Below are 19,709 nucleotides of genomic sequence, written 5' to 3' on the forward strand. Positions count from 1 at the left end.
GCCTCCTTGGCATGGTTACACCTTGACTTTTTGCCTTTGCTGATGCCAAGTTATGATTTGAAAGTGTGCTGAGGCCTGCTAACCAGTCCCCAGCACCAGTGTTCTTTCCCTAAACCTGTACCTTTGTTTCCTCAATTGGTACACCCTGGCATCCAGGTAAGTCCCTTGTAACTGGTATCCCTGGTACCAAGGGCCCTGATGCCAGGGAAGGTCTCTAAAGGCTGCAGCATGTCTTATGCCACCCTGGGGACCCCTCACTCAGCACAGACACACTGCTTGCCAGCTTGTGTGTGCTGGTGGGGAGAAAATGACTAAGTCGACATGGCACTCCCCTCAGGGTACCATGCCAACCTCACACTGCCTATGGCATAGATAAGTCACCCCTCTAGCAGGCCTTACAGCACTAAGGCAGGGTGCACTATACCATAGGTGAGGGCATAGGTGCATGAGCACTATGCCCCTACAGTGTCTAAGCAAAACCTTAGACATTGTAAGTGCAGGGTAGCCATAAGAGTATATGGTCTGGGAGTCTGTCATACACGAACTCCACAGCACCATGATGGCTACACTGAAAACTGGGAAGTTTGGTATCAAACTTCTCAGCACAATAAATGCACACTGATGCCAGTGTACATTTTATTGTGAAATACATCCCAGAGGGCATCTTAGAGATGCCCCCTGAAAACATACCCGACTTCCAGTGTGGGCTGACTAGTTTTGCCAGCCTGCCACACACCAGACATGTTGCTGGTCACATTGGAGAGTGCCTTTGTCACTCTGTGGCTAGTAACAAAGCCTGTACTGGGTGGAGGTGCTTCTTCTCAAAGGCTCACCCCCTTTGTTACAGCACCACGGGGCATTCCAGCTAGTGGAGATGCCCGCCCCCTCCGGCAACAGCCCCACTTTTGGCGGCAAGGCCGGAGGAGATAATGAGAAAAACAAGTAGGAGTCACTGGCCAGTCAGGACAACCCCTAAGGTGTCCTGAGCTGAGGTGACTCTGACTTTTAGAAATCCTCCATCTTGCAGATGGAGGATTCCCCCAATAGGATTAGGGATGTGCCCCCCTCCCCTCAGGGAGGAGGCACAAAGAGGGTGTAGCCACCCTCAGGGCTAGTAGCCATTGGCTACTAACTCCCCAGACCTAAATACACCCCTAAATTGAGTATTTAGGGGCCCCCAGAACCTAGGATAACAGGTTCCTGCAACCTGAAGACGAAGAAGGACTGCTGACCTGAAGCCCTGCAGAGAAGACGGAGACACCAACTGCTTTGGCCCCAGCCCTACCGGCCTGTCTCCCCACTTCAAGAGAAACTGCAACAGTGACGCGCTCCCCAGTGTCCAGCGACCTCTAAAGTCTCAGAGGACTACCCTGCATCTAAAAGGACAAAGAACTCCTGAGGACAGCGGCCCTGTTCCAAAGAAACCAAAACTTGCAACAAAGAAACAACTTTAAAAGGACTCCACGTTTCCCGCCTGAAGCGTGAGACTTTCCACTCTGCACCTGACGCCCCCGGCTCGACCTGCGGAGAAACAACACTACAGGGAGGACTCCCTGGCGACTGCGAGCCCGTGAGTAGCCAGAGTTGACCCCCCTGAGCCTCCACAGCGACACCTGCAGAGGGAATCCAGAGGCTCCCCCTGACCGCGACTGCCTGCTTCAAAGAACCCGACGCCTGGTAAACTGCACCCACAGCCCCAAGGACCTGAAGGATCCAACCTCTAGTGCAGAAGCGACCCCCAGGTGGTTCTCTCCCTTGCCCAGGTGGTGGCTACCCCGAGGAGCCCCCCCTTGCCTGCCTGCTTCGCTGAAGAGACCCCTGGGTCTCCCATTGAAACCTATTGCAAACCCGACGCCTGTTTGCACTCTGCACCCGGCGGCCCCCGTGCCGCTGAGGGTGTACTTTTTGTGCTGACTTGTGTCCCCCCCGGTGCCCTACAAAACTCCCCTGGTCTGCCCTCCGAAGTCGCGGGTACTTACCTGCTGGCAGACTGGAACCGGGGCGTTTTGGGCACCATTTTGACCTCTGCACCTGAACAGCCCTGAGCTGCTGGCGTGGTAAATTTGGGGTTGCCCTGAACCCCCAACGGTGGGCTACCTTGGACCCAACTTTGATCCCTGTAGGTGGTTTACTTACCTGCAAAATTAACAAATACTTACCTCCCCCAGGAACTGTTGAAATTTGCACTCTGTCTAGTTTTAAAATAGCTTATTGCCATTTTTGCCAAAACTGTACATGCTACTTTGCTGATTCAAAGTTCCTATGATACCTAAGTGAAGTACCTTTCATTTGAAGTATTGATTGTAAATCTTGAACCTGTGGTTCTTAAAATAAACTAAGAAAATATATTTTTCTATACAAAAACATATTGGCCTGGAATTGTCTTTGAGTGTGTGTTCCTCATTTATTGCCTGTGTGTGTACAACAAATGTTTAACACTACCCTCTGATAAGCCTACTGCTCGACCACACAACCACAAAATAGTGCATTGGTATTATCTCTTTTGGCACTATCTTACCTCTAAGGGGAACCCTTGGACTCTGTGCATACTATTTCTTACTTTGAAATAGTACACACAGAGGCAACTTCCTACACTGATGTTTCTCCATTGTCGAGGTGGCTTCTGATGTCATCTGTGGCGGCGAGGAGGGCGGTTTTGGTGCTGTGGTTGCGTCTGAAGCCAGACTGGGAGGAGTTGAGGATGTTGTTGTCTTCGAGGTACCGAGTGAGCTGAGTGTTGACGATTTTCTCGATGACCTTCACCGGGAAAGATTTCGACGTGTTTCCAGCTTTCCGGGAATCTTGCAGTTTTGAAGGAGATGTTGATGGCTTTCCGTAGGCTGTGTCTGCTTTGTTGAAGATGTGGTGTGGGCAGGGGTCTGATGGTGATCCGGAGTGGATGGAGTTCATGGTCTTGCGGGTATCGTCGTCGCTGATGTTGGTCCAGGAAGTGACTCGGCTGGAGCGGGTGGAGTTCGTGGTGGGTGGGGTAGGAGCGTCCGGAGTGTGATGGGAGTTGAAGCTGTCGTGGATGTCTGTGATTTTTTAGTGGAAGGCGCTTCTTATGGCGTCACTTAGTTCTTGGGAGGGGGTGATGTCGTTGACAGTGGCGTTTGGGTTGGAGAGTTCTTTTACGATGCTGAAAAGTTCTTTGCAGTCGTAGGCGTTGTTTTCTAGGCGGGTTTTGAAGGAGGATATTTTTGGTAGCCTGATGAGTTGGTGGTGTTTGCGTGTGGCATGCTTGAGTGCTGTGTGGTTGTCTAGAGTGCGTTCGAGTAGCCATATTTGCTTGAGTTTTCGGCAGTGGCGTTTGGAGGCTTGGAGGTGGTCGGTGAACCAGGTAGCTTTTTTGTTGATGTGGTTTTTGGAGGGTTTTCTGAGTGGAGCAAGGCGGTCGGCGCAGTCGTTGATCCATAGCTTGAGGTTGTGTGCCGCGATGTCGGGGTTGGTGGGGTTGATGGGTGGATTCTGGGCTAGGGCGTTGGTATTTGAACATCAGTGACTTTGCCCCATCAACGGCGTGGTGGTTTGTTCGGTGAGGTGGTGTTCTGTCTGTTTCTTGAAGGTGAAGTAGATGCAGTGGTGGTCGGTCCAGTAGAGTTCGGAGGTATGGTTGAAGGTGACGTGGTTGCTTGTGGAGAAGATGGGGTCAAGGGTGTGACCGGCTGAGTGGGTGGGTGTGTTGATGAGCTGTGTGAAGCCGAGGTTGGCAAGGTTTTTGGTCAGGGTGCTGGAGTTGGTGTCATTGTTGTTTTCGAGGGGAAAGTTCAGGTCCCCGAGGAGGATGTAGTCCGTGGAGGCGAGTGGGTGGGTGCTGGCCAGGTTGGCGATGGCGTTGCAGAAGGGTGCCCTGGGTCCTGGGGGTCTATAGATGAGTGTTCCTCTGAGCGTGGTGTTGGGGTCGGTGCGGCCTTGGAAGTGAAGGAGTTCGGCTGCGCTGAAGGAGTCTTCCAGGTTGGTTTTTACTTCGAGGGTGGCTTTGTTGACGATGGCTATGCCTCCTCCGGTTCTGTTGGTGCGGTCTCGGCGCGAGACTTTGTATCCGTTCAGCATGGCTGTGGCAATGTCGGGTGCTGAGGAGTCGTTCCACCAAGTTTCGGTTAGAAAGGCCACATCCGGGGAGGTGGAGTCGAGCAGGTCCCAGACTTCGATGGCGTGCTTGCGTGCTGAGCCGGTGTTGAGGAGTATGCAACGGAGGTGGTTGATCTAGATCCTAGGAGGTATGTGGCCTCTGTTGCAGGTGAAGCCACAGTTGTGGCAGGAGAAGGGTCCGTGCGTGTTCTTTGGGGAGGCCTGGAAACAGGTGGTGTCTCGGCTGGAGTTGAGTGCGCGGAGGGTGTCGGCATTATAGCGAATGCTGACGGGGTGGCTGTTGCCGGGGCCAGGGGTTCTGGCGCGGTCCAGGCACGGATGGGCGCAGACGGGCTTGCCTTTGGCGCGCAGCGGCTGCCATAAGAGGGGGGGTGGGAGTGGAAGTTGGGAGGCAGGAGGGCCTGGAGAATGAGAGGGCTGGGGGAGGGGCCGCAGGGGACACAGCGGCGGGAAAAAAGGCAGCAGAAAGGAAACAGTGAGAAGGAGGCGGGAGGGGCCGCAGGGGACGCAGCGGCAGGAAAAAAAGGCTGCAGAAAGGAAACGGTGAGAAGTAGGGGGAGGGGGAGGGGCCGCAGGGGACGCAGCGGCGGGAAAAAAAGGCAGCAGAAAGGAAACTGTGAGAAGGAGGGGGGAGGCGGGAGGGGCCGCAGGGGACGTAGCAGCGGGAAAAAAGGCAGCAGAAAGGAAACAGGATAGAGTGCGGGAGGCGGAGCGAGGAGCGACCTGCCTGCAGTAGCAGGGTCAAAGGTTGCTCCCTGTTACCGCGCCGCAGCTGCCATAAGAGGAGGGGGGGTGGGAGTGGCAGATGGGAGGCGGGAGGGCCTGGCGAATGAGAGGGCTGGGGGGAGGGGCCGCAGGGGAAGCGGCAGGAAAAAAGGCAGCAGAAAGGAAACGGTGAGAAGGAGGGGGGAGGCGGGAGGGGCCACAGGGGACGCAGCAGCAGGAAAAAAAGGCAGCAGAAAGGAAACTGTGAGAAGGAGGGGGAGGCGGAGGGGCCGCAGGGGCCGCAGCTTCGGGAAAAAAAGGCAGCAGAAAGGAAACAGTGAGAAGGAGGCGGGAGGGGCCACAGGGGACTCAGCGGTGGGAAAAAAAGGCAGCAGAAAGGAAACAGTGAAAAGGAAGGGGGAGGCGGGAGGGGCCGCAGGGAACCAGTGGCGGGAAAAAAGGCAGCAGAAAGGAAATGGGATGGAGCGTGGGAGGCGGAGCGGGGAGCGACCTGCCTGCAGTTCAACAGAATGGTAGAACTACTCAAATTGAAGTTCAGTGAGTGGGAAGATAGTGATAACAGGTCACATTATATAAGAACACATTACAATGCCTACTTACCAACCAGCCAGGCCCTCTCTGTATGTAGTCGTACCATCTCGTATGGGACATTGCTGTTCCACATAATGTAGGATTAATGCACTGACCCTGGAAACTTCACTGTCACTTGGCAGATGCACTGGTTTGCCAGACACACCACCTGTATGTTGATAGAGTGATAGTTCTTCCTGTTCCTATACACCTGTCCATTGACAGTGGGAGGGACTAGGGATACATGGGTGTCATTAATGGCCCCTACCACATGAGGAATCTGTCCCATCTGATAAAAGTCCACCTTCACAAAGGCCACATCACCTCTTTGGGGAAATCTGATGTAGCTGTCCAGGTGTTTCAAGAAAGCACACAATACATCGCTAAACACCAGACTGAACATGGGCTGGGACATTCTTGCTGTTAACTTTTACAGTGCGGGCGTCGGAGTGGCCGACGCCCACACTACCTCCCTGGTGCGGGTGATGACCAGTGGCCGACACCAGGAAGGGGGGTTAAAAAATCCACGGATGCATCGCATCGGAGGATTTTTTTTGTTTATGAAAAACAAAACAGGAGACACCAAAGATCTTCTGTCTCTCCCCCTACCCCCCCATCCATCCCTTTGTGAAGTGAGCGTGCAGGGAGGCACGCTGACATCACTGTTTGTATTCTCCACAGAGCAGGAAGTGGCCTGGTGGGCGCTTCCTGCTCCGGCAGGGAAAACAGGCCCAAATGGCCTTCCCAACATTCTGGAAGGCCTCGTTTAAAAAGAGAGACTCTCCCCTTTCAAACGAGGCCATTCTTAACCAGTTTCCTGGCCCTCGATGGCAGTGCAGCCCTGATCGAGGGCCAGGAAACCCCACTAGACACCAGTGATTTCACTTGGGAGTGTTAGCCCCCCCCCCCGGGGGCATATATTTGTTTTTAATCACGCCCGAACGCGCTCCCCCAGGGATGTAAAAAAAAAAGCAGCTGAATGATTTGCCTGGAAGCCACGATGGCCCCCAAGGAAAGCATACAGCTAAAAAAATATATAGATCTATATATAGATATATCTATGTAGATACAGCTATATATATATATATATATATATATATATATATATATATATATATATATATATATATAGCAATCACTTTTGTCAATGTGTGAGGTTTTCTTGGGGGCTGTGACTGGCCTAAAGGAAAACCACACCTAAATATAAAAGTGATCTCTTTACACACACACACACAAACATATATATATATATATATATATATATATATATATATATATATATATATATATATATATTCGCAACCAGTTCTCTTGCAGTTGCAGCTTGCGTCTTCAAAGCAATGCGCACACTTCAACTGATGCGTTTCAACTGTAGTTTTTATCGGCAATAAAAAAGTCAAGTAAATCTTGCGATTCTGTTTCTGCTAGAGAATTATCTGATTTTTTTCTAGTGGCAGTTTTGATGCCATAAAGTAGCACAGAGGGTTTATATGCCTACTGAAAGGATCAAAACTGTATTATATGTGAATAGCTGAGTGGATTAGTAAAGCCAGCCATTACCTGCGCTACAATACAAATAAAATGTTTGTGCGAGGAGGGCTATGGGGAGACGAAATGCACTTTTGCTGGGTGGTAGTGAGGGATTTGGAGGAGGAGGTAATGGGAGTGGGAGAAACAATAATGATTTTTGGACTGGGCGCTAGAGGCACTAAAGACTGACGATTGGTATGTGACAAGGTGATGTAATAGTGTGTCTTTTTTGTTTTTTTGAGTGTCGTGAGAAAACATGCTGATTCAGGGAAGAAGCGAAGGTGAGGTGACCTCTACTGTTGCAGGTATCACACACACACCCACCAGCAATTTTGTGACTGCCTACATTGGCTGGTGTTTTATGGATCAAATCTGTTTATTGGTATTTAACATACACAAACATTTACAAAAGCTCTGCATCATTCCTTCAAATCGTTCGACTATCTACATATCATAGTGTCCCTTACCGCTCATGTTTAAAGGCGGCCTAACAGAACCGCTTCTATGACATAGGAGGACACCTTCCTCCTCATGTCTGCCCCCCCATACGGACTATAATCGAAGCGAGCATATTACGACAGTCTGAATCCTAGCAGAGCTAGCAACAAAAAACAAACATAACATAAATACATAACTGTACTTCCCCGTCTGGACGCCCCGTACCACCCCTATCCCCCCGCACCATCTCATCATCCTTTCAAACTACTGTCCCTGCCCCTCTCCAAACCCCACTAGTCCAATCATTCCCCTAAACATCTCTGGTCAGCCCCAGGACCTTTTAGATATGCTGGGCACGTCAGCTCAGTAAATTCTGTGGACAAAATCAGGAGAAATGGTCTCCACAGAGTACAAATGTCGCCCACCCTCTGCCTAGAAGCCAGAGTAAGTTTCTCCATTGCTAAGATGAACCACAGCTTCTGAAGCCAGGACGCATACGTTGACAGCCTGTCGGAGCCCCATAGGGCGAGGATCGTCTGGAGCGCAGTGTTAAGAGCTAAGGCCATCTCTCGCCCTCCCAATGAACGAAGGGGGAAAATGAGGGGGTTGGGTAAACCCAATAGAACATATGTCGGTAATCTAGGAATCTTTGTCTGGAATACCTTATCGATGTCATCCAAGATACTCTTCCAAAACCTCTGTAACTTGGGGCAATGCCAGAGGAGATGTACAAGTGTCCCCGTGTTGCCACACCCCCTCCAGCAAAAGCCTGACTTAGCGGGATCCTATGCGTGCACCCTTGCTGGGGTATAGTACCAGTAGGAAGCTACCTTATATGCCGTCTCTGTCCCCTCTCCCATCTCTTCTGTCCCTTGGATTTAGGCGGGTGTTCCACCCCCTGCAGAAATCTATACAATTCCGATATCACCAGTTTCTCATCCTTCTTTGTCAGTATCCATTTCTCAAACAGGGTAAGCGGTCTATCTATCAAGGGCCTATTCGCCGGCAAGAGGGCCCAGTGTCGTAACTGATAATACAGCAATCTGTCTGCCTCAGTCAATCCATACGTCTCCCTTATCTGATCAAAAGGGATCACACCATTCTCATCAAATAAGCTTCCCACCATTTTGCAGCCTCCGTCGTACCAGCGGCAAAAATTCTCTACTTGCAGGCCTGGCGCAAAGTCAGGATTCACACCGATCAGTGACATAGGAGACGAGAACGTCGTCAGACCAAGCCTACGCGCCCCCACATCCCATACCCGAAGCATCGCTCCTGTGATGTGGGAGGCGTAGAGCCCCCGCACCCTATGCCTGCATCGAAGCCAGGGCTCCTTCCAAATGTGGGACCCAGCCACCGCCTGATCCATGAAGCACCAGTGCTTTTCAGTGTGTGGCCTACTCCACTCCAGCAGAAAGCGTAGTTGGGCGGCCTGAAAATACCGCAGGAGGCAGGGGACCGCCAATCCCCCTTCCCCCTGGGACGATACAGGGCACTATGTGGGATCCGCGCCGGTTTCCCATCCCATATAAATTTCAAGATCGCTGACCGGAGGGTCGCTATCGTATGAGACGGCGGAGTCAGAGGGAGTTCTTGAAACACGTACAGTATGAGCAGCAGCACCGTCATCGTCACCGCGGAGACCCTGCCAAGCCAAGAGAGTTTATGCTTCCCCCAGCTCACCAGATCCCGCAATATCTCCCGGGCTAATGTGGCATAGTTCAAGCTTGCCGTCTTCACGGCCGAAGTTGCCAGTTCAATACCCAGGTAGGGTACCTGCGACATTGACCAAATAAAAGGATAACGGGCCCTCAAGCTTTCTTCATGTTCCGGAAGGGTAGACAAGCTTAGCACCTGTGACTTCTGCATATTCACCCGAAACCCAGAGACCCGGCTGAACTCACTATGGGCCTCCATAAGAGCTGGCAGCGAGACCATGGGCTACGCTAGGGTAAGAATCACGTCATCCGCATATAAACTAATGAGGTGGTGGTCTCCCACAAACTTGATGCCAGAGATAAGAGGGTTATCGCGCAGGCGCTGGGCGAGAGGCTCCATATACAGCACAAACAACAAAGGGGAGAGCGGACACCCCTGTCGCATCCCCGGACCAATCGGAAACAGCAAGGACAAAGTTCCATTAACACGGACAGCGGCCTTAGGTGCACGATAAATGCATTGGATCCAGGCCCTAAACACTGGGCCTAGCCCAAAACGCTCCAACACCTGAAAAAGATAAGGCCAGTGGACCCTATCGAACACCTTCTCTGCGTCAATGGAGAGGAGGAGCGCCTCTCTACGAGATCTGCTGGTTTTATCAATTAAATGCAGAAGCTGTTATGTATTGTCCCCGAACTGTCGATGAGGTATAAAGCCCGCCTGATCCGGGTCTATAAGGCCAGGCATGTAAGGATTAAGGCGGTGAGCCAATATGCTGGTAAACAACTCAGCATCTATATTCAAGAGCGAAATGGGCCGATAAGAACCACATTCTTCCGGATCCTTCCGCAGGCATGTGAATGACCGCAATGGTGGCATCCAGCATGCTAGGCGTGAGAGCCCCGGACACCAGGAAGGAGTTAAAGAGCCGGGCCAGAAGCGGAGCCAGCTCAGGGCAATTTTTTTTATAAAAAAGTGCTATGAAGCCGTCCGGGCCGGGGGATATCCCAACCTTTAGACATGAAATCGCTGAGATAACCTCCTCCACTTTAATGGGCTGGTCTAAGGAGGATGCATCGCGCTCACAGAGCGGTGTAACCTTACTAACCGCAAGAAAGGTGGTGGCGTCCACCTCATTCCCCGCATCCACCGTGTACAGCTCCCTATAATACTCAGCAAATACCTCAGCCATTTGATCGTCCATTTGCACCTCCCCTTTAGAAGGGGAGTGTACCATCTTTGTCGCCGTAGCTGAGTGCTGCGCCCTCAACTGGTGCGCAAGGAGTTTCCCACATCTGTTGCTCCCCGTATAATATTTATGTTTAAGCCGAACTATCGCTTACTCTGCCCTATCCCAATCCAGCCGCTTTAACTGCTGTTGCGCCTTCTCCAGCTCCCTCCACACTCTAGGTGCGCTGGTATGCTTATGGGAGTGTTCTAGCGGCGCCACTTTTTGCTCTAACACCGCCCTCTGCTCTCTCCTCACTTTATTGTCTTTAGCCGAGAGCGACAACACCTCTCTGCGGATTACTGCTTTCAGTGCCTCCCACAAAGTCTCCAAACTGGTTCTCCCATCATCATTGAAACTAAGGTAGTCCATGATCGCGCACCGCAGCGTCTCCTCCGCTACCCGACTCTGCAGTATGGTATCCCTAAATTGCCAGCTCGGGCTCCCTACTCATCCCACGTCAAGATAGGCTACCAATGTAATAGGGGCATGATCCGTCAGAGCTCAAGGCTCGATTGTGGTCTCGCTAATCTGGGAGGTGAACTCCGAGGAGGCCCAAAAAAAATCTATACGTGTATACGTCTTGGATGAAGCAGAATAAAATGTATAATCCCTGAGCGTTGGATGGGCCTTCCTCCAGACGTCCTCCAAGTCACAGTCAGCTAACCACTGTCGCCCCGCTATAGTCAGTGCCCTGGTCTGCCCAAATCGATGCCCAGACCTATCCAGCTCATTGTCCATGACCAAGTTGAAGTCTCCCCCCACCAGTATAGCCCTGTCCGGTGTAGTAAGCATTGGGGAGATGGCCTGCCTCATGAAGATTTCTTCGCGTTAGGATCGTACAAAGAGCTGATAGTAAAGAAACAGGCCCCAACCCGCACCCTAATGGCCAGGAACCTACCCTTTATCTCATGTATCCTGGCGACGACCTCCCCAGGGAAGGCCCTCGACAGAAGTATCACCACCCCAGCGTGCTTTGTGGGAGCTGAGGACCAAAACTGCCAGGGAAACCACTTTGAGCCATTCGATATGTATCCTTTGACAATAAGTGCATCTCCTGCAAAAAGACAGACCTGGCTCCCAGACCGTTCAAGGCCCAATAGGATCGCCAGCCTCTTAGTTGGACTATTGAGCCCCTGGACATTCAAGCTTAGACACTTAAGGGACATGTAGAGCTGAACAGGTCGTGCTTTGTAGGCGGGGACCCCTTTTCTGGGGCAGGAGCCAGGTACGGCGCTGAGGCGGCTCCCACATATAGTGACAGCAATAAATAATAAAGCACATGAAAATTTTGGGGGAAGCACACCAACACAAAACCATAGCGCATAACAGGTGCTTAAAACGTACAATTCCTCTCACACACATCTCAGAAGAGGCTGGAGTCCTGACAGGGGCAGCAGAACCTCACGAGTTCATCACTTGGAATTCATCAACTCCACCACCCGAGCCCGTCTCAAGTAGTCTCAAAGCCTATTCTGAAACGACCCCAGATCATTGTAGCAGTACCCGGGCGCCCGCTACTTAGGCATTGGTCCCAGCGGCCAAACTGCTCAGTACAGATTGTCTTTCCAGCGTTTGCTCTGTCATGGAAGGTCACGGCTGTTTCCTCTTCCTCTCCTTCCGTCGCCAATGCGGGTGGTCCCCGGCAGCGGTCTCTTTGTGTGAGCCAACATCATGCTCCGTCTCTTCCATGTGCAGGATCCTGTGCACTTCTGGCACTGATTTCACCTGGCGCAGCCGGTCCTCCCAGTGGAACACAAGGCGGAAGGGGTGGCCCCAGGAGTTAGACGTGGAATTCGCCCATAGGTGCTCAGTAATGGGTTTGAATTCCCGTCACATCTGCAAAGTCCTCAGCAAGAGGTCCTGAAACAGCTGAAGCGCATGCCCTCGGAACTGGACCTCAGAGAGGTTTTGTGTTCTCTGCAGTATGCTTTCTTTAATTACATAGTTATGGACACACGCTAGAATGTCAGGCGGACAATCACCGGTCCTCCCCAGTCGGCCCGCTTGGTGAACCTGCTCCAGGGCGATCTCTTGCATATCGTCTAGGCCCAAAATGGAGCGGAACAGCGCGGTGACGAACTCTCCAATGTCCTCCGTCTCTGCCCCGGTCGGGGCTCCCCTGATGCGTATGTTATGTCGCCTGGACCGGTTCTCCAAGTCCTCTACCGCAATCTGTAGGAGGTCCTGTTGCTCACAAAGACGTATTAGCTCCTGCTGGATGTGTTCCACTTCTTCCCCTCGAGAGATCTCGCCGTCCTCAACATTTGCCATTCGTTCTCCTAACGACGTGACATCCGCGCGTAGCTCCTTCATCTCCTGGGAAATATCCCTTCGGAGCTCCTGCAAGTCTCTCCTAAGCGAGTCAAACAAGGAGGTGAGAAAACCCTTCGTGACCGGGGCCCCACAATCATCCTCCGCCTCACCATGGTCTTCAGATCCCCTTGTCAAAGCAGGACCCTCAGCCAGCCTGCTCTGTGCCGGATGAGATCTGGTCAGCATCTCCCTCACTGACTGGTCTCTTTTGGGTTTAGAGGATGCCATCAAAAGTCCACTCCTGCACCAGCTCAGTGACAAACCCGGTTCCAATCACTGTCCATCTCCCCGTCGTCTGCTCAAGTCTCGTGAACGCGTCCCCTCTCACTAGTAGCCTCCTCGTGCTAGCCACCTAAGCCCAGGACGGCAAAATCATTGCCTCCTTGCTCCCACCACTAGGCCACAACTGCGGGCACTCACTGCAATCTGGCGCCTCGGGGGCCCTGCCTCGCCATGCAGCACATGCCCAGGCCCGTCCCAGGCAGAACCACTGCGGGCCGACTGTCCCGCCGACTAGCGTGCCCCTGCGAGCCCCAGTACACCGCGGGGCCCCTCCACCCGGGGACCCAAGGGCGGACCGGCCACACCTCACCGCTACCTCCGCCTCTCACCGGGGTCCCCTCCGCCGGCTCCCGGCATCAGAATGGCTGCCCGGCCTCAGAGGCCAAAACTCACGGGACGCGTCTAAGGTCGCGGCCTCCAGGCCCATACCTCTTCTGCCTGCCGCTGTGCCGCCAGCCGCTTGATCCGGCACTCCAGCGGGCCCCGCCGGGCCCCTCGGTCTGCCGCCAACTGCTGGGCCGCTCCAAGCGGCCGGCACCACCGAAATCCGCCCCCGCCAACAGCGAGCGCGGCCCAGGTCCGGGAGGGCCCGGTGCCGCAGTCCCCACACGCCCTTGGGCACCCGTCCGACTTCTCTTTCGGGCAACCGCACCTTCTCGCCGCTCCCCTCTGCTCAGGGGGACCTGGATTAGCAAGGATCCGGGGTCGCTATGCTGCTGAAAGGGCCCGGGCGGCGGACCTCGCAAAGACACATCTGCTCACGCGCCATCTTTGCCACGCCCCCAGGCTAGTGTTTTAGAGCGACAGTTAAGCCAGTAGCAGAGAGGGCATCTCGTTGGATGACTGCTGCTCAAGCCCTAACTTGGGTTATAGAGGACACCTCTGACGTAGGATCAGAGACTGAGCCAGCAGATACTGAGACAGCATATGAGGCATAGGTCAATGGCGCAGACTCTTGGAGTGATTTTTCAGTCCCATTCGTTAACTCTTCGTCCAGTGATTATGAGGGAGGTGATGAGGTCAGTCCTACTGTACCTTCACAAGCACAGTCTGAGCAGCAGGACAATAGCTGGTTAGCCCAACCCAGAGGGCTGCTGCATGCGGCGGCAAGCACAGTGAGAGTGCTCTCTTGGGAGCTCCCCAATTTAGTTCAGCCCCAAATTCCACTGCCCAGATCATATTTTGGAGACATCAAAATTATCTATCACAAAACAACCTGATTTTGTAAGGCAGGCATCTGCGTTTTTGGTCCTGGCCTCCGTGGTCCTATAGAAAAACCTAGCAAAACCAGGCATTTCAAGAAACTAGACATCAGGGGGAGTCCACAGAGGTGTGACTTGTGTGGATTCCCCAAAGTTCTCTTACCCAGAGTACCATGCAAAGCTGAAATGTTGAATAAAAACTCTATTTTCTCTAGCATTTCTGTCACACAAACTACAGGAAGATGCTGGGATCCACAAACATTCCTACCACCCAGTGTTTCCCCACCTGTCCTGATAAAAACCCTACCCCACTTGAGTGCCTATACCTAGTGCTTGCTTCAGGAATGGATCACCCCGGGGTCAACAGTTGCCCTCATGCAAGGACCAACAATGACCGCTGTGTGATCTATGCCTGACACAGGTACTAGGCCTACCCACACAAGTGAGCAAGTGAGGTACAATTTTTATCGGGAGACTTGAGGGAATGCTGTGTGGAAGGAAATTTGTGGCTCCTCTCAGATTCCATCACCGAAATGTAAGGAAAAATAGTTTTTTTGCCAAATATTGAGGTTTGCAAAGGATTTTGGTTAACAGAACCTGGTGAGAGCCCCACCGGTCACCCCGTTCTAAATTCCCCTAGATGTCTAGTTTAATAAAATGTATAGGTTTGCTAGGTTTCCCTAGGTGCCGGCTGAGTTAGAGGCCAAAGACCACAGCTAGGTACTTTGCAAAAACAGGGTAGTTTTCTTTGAGAAAATGTGAAGTGTCCACGTTGTAATTTGGGGCATTTCCTGTCATGGGCACACAAGTGAGGTACAATTTTTATTGGGAGACTCGAGGGAACGCTGGGTGGAAGGAAATTTGTGGCTCCTCTCAGATTCCAGAACTTTCTGTCACTGAAATGTGAGAAAAAAGTAGTTTTTTGGCCAACTTTTGAGGTTTGCAAAGGATTCTGGGTAACAGAACCTGGTGCGAGCCCCACAAGTTACTCCATTTTAGATACCTCTTGGTGTCTAGTTTTAAAAAATGCACAGGTTTGGTAGGTTTCCTTAGGTGCCGGCTGAGCTAGAGGCCAAAATCTACAGCTAGGCACTTTGCAAAAACAACTCTATTTTCTTTGGGAAAATGTGAAGTTTTCATGTTGTGTTTTGGGGCATTTCCTGTCACGGGCACTAGGCCTACCCACACAAGTGAGGTACCATTTTTATCGGGAGACTTGGGGGAATGCTGGGTGGAAGGAAATTCGTGGCTCCTCTCAGATTCCAAAACTTTCTGTCACCGAAATGTGAGGAAAAAGTGTTTTTATGGCCAAATTTTGAGGTTTGCAAAGGATTCTGGGTAACAGAACCTGGTGTAAGCCCCACAAGTGACCCCATCTTGGATTCCCCTAGGTGTCTAGTTTTCAAACATGCACATGTTTGGTAGGTTTTCCTTAGGTGTCAGCTGAGCTAGAGATCAAAATCCACAGCTAGGCACTTTCCCAAAAATACCTCAGCTTTCTTTATAAAAATGTGATGTATCCATATTGCGTTTACTGTCACGGGCATTAGGCCTACCCACGCAAGTGAGGTACTATTTTTATCGGAAGACTTAGGGGAACACAGAATAGCAGAACATTTTGTTACTGCCCCTTGTCTTTCTGTAAATTTTTTCCTTCAAAATGTAAGACAGTGTGTAAAAAAGACGCCTATTTGAGAAATGCCATGTAATTCACATGCTAGTATGGGCTCCCCGGAATTCTAAGATGTGCAAATAACCAATGATTCTCAACACCTTATCTTGTGACCATTTTGGAAATACAAAGTGTTGGACCTGGCCCTTTTAGAGGGTCATTCCCCAAACTTTTTGCCTTTTTCCTCCTTTTTTTCTGACCCTTGTTGGCTGACGTTATGACTCTGAGCACTCTTTCACTGCTAATCAATGCTAAAGTGTATGTGCACTCCCTTGTAAACTTGGGCCCGTATTTATACTTTTTTTGCGCCGCATTTGCGTCGTTTTTTTAAGCAAAAACGGCGCAAACTTGCAAAATACCATTGTATTTTGTAGGTTTGCACCGTTTTGCGTCAAAAAGCGGCGCAAATGCGGCGAAAAAAAAAGTATAAATACGGGCCTTGGTATTATTGGCTTATACCTAATTGGCATATTTAATTTACCTATAAGTCCCTCGTAAAGGTGTTATTCCTATACCCAGGGCCGGGAATTAAATTCTACTAGTGGGCCTTCAGTGCTGCTTGCGCCACCCACTGAAGTAGCCTTTCAAACCTGTCTCATGCCTGCTAGTGCAGTTTTCTGCCACAGGGACATGGCATCTAAGTTTACTTGCGAGGCCAAGAACTCCTCTTTTACCACATGTAAGTCACCCCTAAGGTGTGCCCTGGCTAACCCTACAGGCAGGGTGCCATGTATGTAGAGGGCAGGACATGTGCCTAGTAATATGGCCTGTCCTGGTAGTGACAAACAGCCTATTTGCTTTCTCACTGCTGTGAGTGCTGCCTTACCATAGGATCGCATTGGAAATGCCCTGCCTTATGTGTAAGCGATATTGGGGGTCATTACGAATGTGGCGTCCGTACCGCCAACAGGCTTGCGGTACGGAGACCCGTATTACGACCGCGGCGGTAGCGCCGCGGTCACACCGCCGGGGCTAAGACGTTTCCCGCCATCTTAGCCCCGGCGGTGATAATCCACCAGGGCAGCGCTGCAAGCAGTGCTGCCCTGGGGATTATGACCCCCTACCGCCAGCCTGGTTCTGGCGGTTTGCACTGCCAGGAAGAGGCTGGCGATAAGGTGTGTCCTGGGGCCCCTGGGGGCCCCTACACTGCCTATGCCACTGGCATGGGCAGTGCAGGGGCTCCTTAACAGGGCCCCGGGCAGCTTTTCACTGTCTGCATAGCAGACAGTGAAAAGCGCGATGGGTGCTACTGCACCCGTCGCACGGCCGCAACACCGCCGGCTCCTATGTTGCGGCCTCATCCCCGCTGGGACGGCGGGCGTAAACTTGGTTTGCGCCCGCCGGCCCACCGGGGATGTCGTAATGGGGTTGCGGGAGTGCGGCCGCATTGGCGGCCGCACGGCGGTTACCGCTTGGCGGGCGGCAGTAGCTGCCCGCCAAGCTTGTAATGACCCCCATTGTCTGATTTATGAGGGGTAGCGTAGGCATGTTTGGTATGGTTGTAATGGTGGTTAGAAATGCTGGTTACTGGTGTAGGTGAATTCTTTTTTACTATTACAGAAATGCCACTTCTAGAAAGTAAGCATTTCTCTTTGCTTATGACTCTGGTGTTTTGCAGCTTGACTCCAAACCACGTCTGGGCAGAGTGACAGTTAGGTTTGTGCATGCTTTTCAGACAGCCTGTACACAGGGATGGTGGAGGTTTCCCAGAGGTGCATCTACATACTGAATAGTCTTCCTGGGCTAAGAGAAGGGAGAGGCAGGGTACACCTGCATTTGTTAAGGCTTTGCCCTGGCCACACAAAATAGGGTTGTTTACCCCCCACTGATGTTTGTAGCCTGTGCTGGAGGAGAGATGGGGCCCTCCCAGGACTAGTTGTAACTGTCTGGAACCTCCTCTCCCCTTCTTTTGTAAAACACACTGTAAACTGAATATAAGTACAGGGGAATTTTCAACACAATTTAGACATGCAGACTGAAGAGACTTACTTGGAATTGGACACAGGACGTTGCTGAATAGGACTCACTAGGACCCACCTTGGACTGATGCTGCTGTGCTGACCTGTGGCCTGCCTGGTCATTAGGAGGAACTGCCACCATCTGCATCCCTTGTGCTGGCCTGTTGGTGGGCTTGCTAGCCCTGTGCTTCCCTCCCGCCTTCTGTCTCCAAGGGCAGGGTGCTGTGGCCCCTGATCCCTGCAACCTTCCGGTATGAGGAGTGCTTTTTTTTTCATATGTAGCACCTGGAGAGCAGTTTCCTGTGCCTCCTTTGCCCTTCTTAGCGCAGGGCCGTGAAGTAGAGTCACTGCTGCAACCCGGGTTCATTTTAGTTGCCCCCAGCGCTCGTAATCGCTTTTCCGATCTCACCGCCGCAGCACAGCTTTGTTGGGAGGCTGCCGGAATCACGGTGCCCCTATTACCCACAGGGTACCACTGGAATCAAAGAAGGAGCGTGCACGCTCCTCCCATGCCCCCAGGGCGAAGAACGCTCTAAGGAGTGCCCCGCGGGCGCCAACAGGTTCCAACCCTGGCCTGATCATCACGGCAGCCCGGCGAGACGGGGAAACACTTGCGCACCAAATTGGGTGCGGGCGAGTGGACGGAAGCGGCCCCAGGAGGGAGAGAGACCTCATTAGAGGTCTCCTCAGAATCCTAGTGCCACACTGAAGAGTAGGACTTGGGGGGGATGAGGGTAACGTCCCCTCTACCCCCGGTCACTGCCAGAGTAGCGAGACACTCCAGTTGTTACCTCATTGTTTTTGGCTCCCCCCCATCTCCGGGAGGGCAGACTTTGGCCCCACAGGCCCCCAGGGGCAGGAGCAACCCTGGTTTGGGTGCTAGCCCTAGGAGTGTGACGCCGCAGTTTATCGCAGCACCCCTTTTGCAAACCGCGGTCAGGCCGTCACTCTGAGTATCGGAGAACCGGCATTACCGCGACTGGCATTTTGGTATTTCTTTTTTGGTGGCGCGTTCCAGAAAGCATGTTTCATGCTCCCGATTGTGCCGCCATTCTAGCCTGTTTCCCTGAAATGTTTCTTTCCTTACCTGGTGGGGGGAACTCGTCTTCCTTTCTCCTCTTCTATTATTTTTCTCTTTTCACTTCGCCTTTTCTTTCTTCTGGTCTCCATATTGTCTTTTTAGTGTTATTTTTCCCAGCATGCCCTTTTCTTTTATACTACTACTTTTTTCCTATTCTTTTCTATTAGGCCTTTCCCAATCCAAGATGGTGTTGCTCTTTTTTACTGTTTTGTCACTTCCTGTCTCCTGGTATATGAGTCCTTCAGTCCTGGTCTTCTTTACGTTGCAAACACTTCCGCTTGGTTGTGATCCTAGCTCCTGTTTCTTTGCGTTTTTCTCCAGTTCCAGTTGCTTTCATTATTTGTTTTTCCTCTTTTTCAGGAGTTCCTGTGTAGAGGTTTTCACCACATTTGTTTTTTTTTTCCTCTGAGACTCCTTCTGGGGAGAACTGTCTGTTTAGTCATTTTCCTGTCAAGCAGCACCGTGGCTACTAGAAAGGGTCGCCCTTATCTTGGTCAGTCCAGAACCAGCAGAAGACCGGGTGCTCTTTCAAGTTCTCCAGCCAAAGGTTCACGTTCAGACCGTGATAAGGAGGGGCCTGATATTTCACGCGAAGGGGTGCATACCCCCCTTTTTTCTTTGTTTCCAAATTCAACACTGAGCCCCAGTTTTGGCACAAGGAGTGCCAGGGAACACTTGTCCTCATCATGCCCCTATAGGTGCCCTGGCCGCATAAAAAACAGGTACTTTCAAAGAACATAAGGCTTTAAATGTTCCTAAGATGGACATGGTGAATGAGTATGTTAACCTGTGTATTTTATTGCACCTTATACTTGCTGATGTGCCTTTTAGGGCCCGGACATGTTGTTTTGTGTTGATTACTTGCCAAATGTTTTTTTAATAATGATTTTATAATGTTTCTGATAAAGGCATTTATTACACTTTTATGACAAGTGCATTTATTTCTTTACTGTGA

The sequence above is a fragment of the Pleurodeles waltl genome, chromosome 10 (assembly GCF_031143425.1).
Source record: "Pleurodeles waltl isolate 20211129_DDA chromosome 10, aPleWal1.hap1.20221129, whole genome shotgun sequence".
NCBI classification, from domain to species: domain Eukaryota; kingdom Metazoa; phylum Chordata; class Amphibia; order Caudata; family Salamandridae; genus Pleurodeles; species Pleurodeles waltl.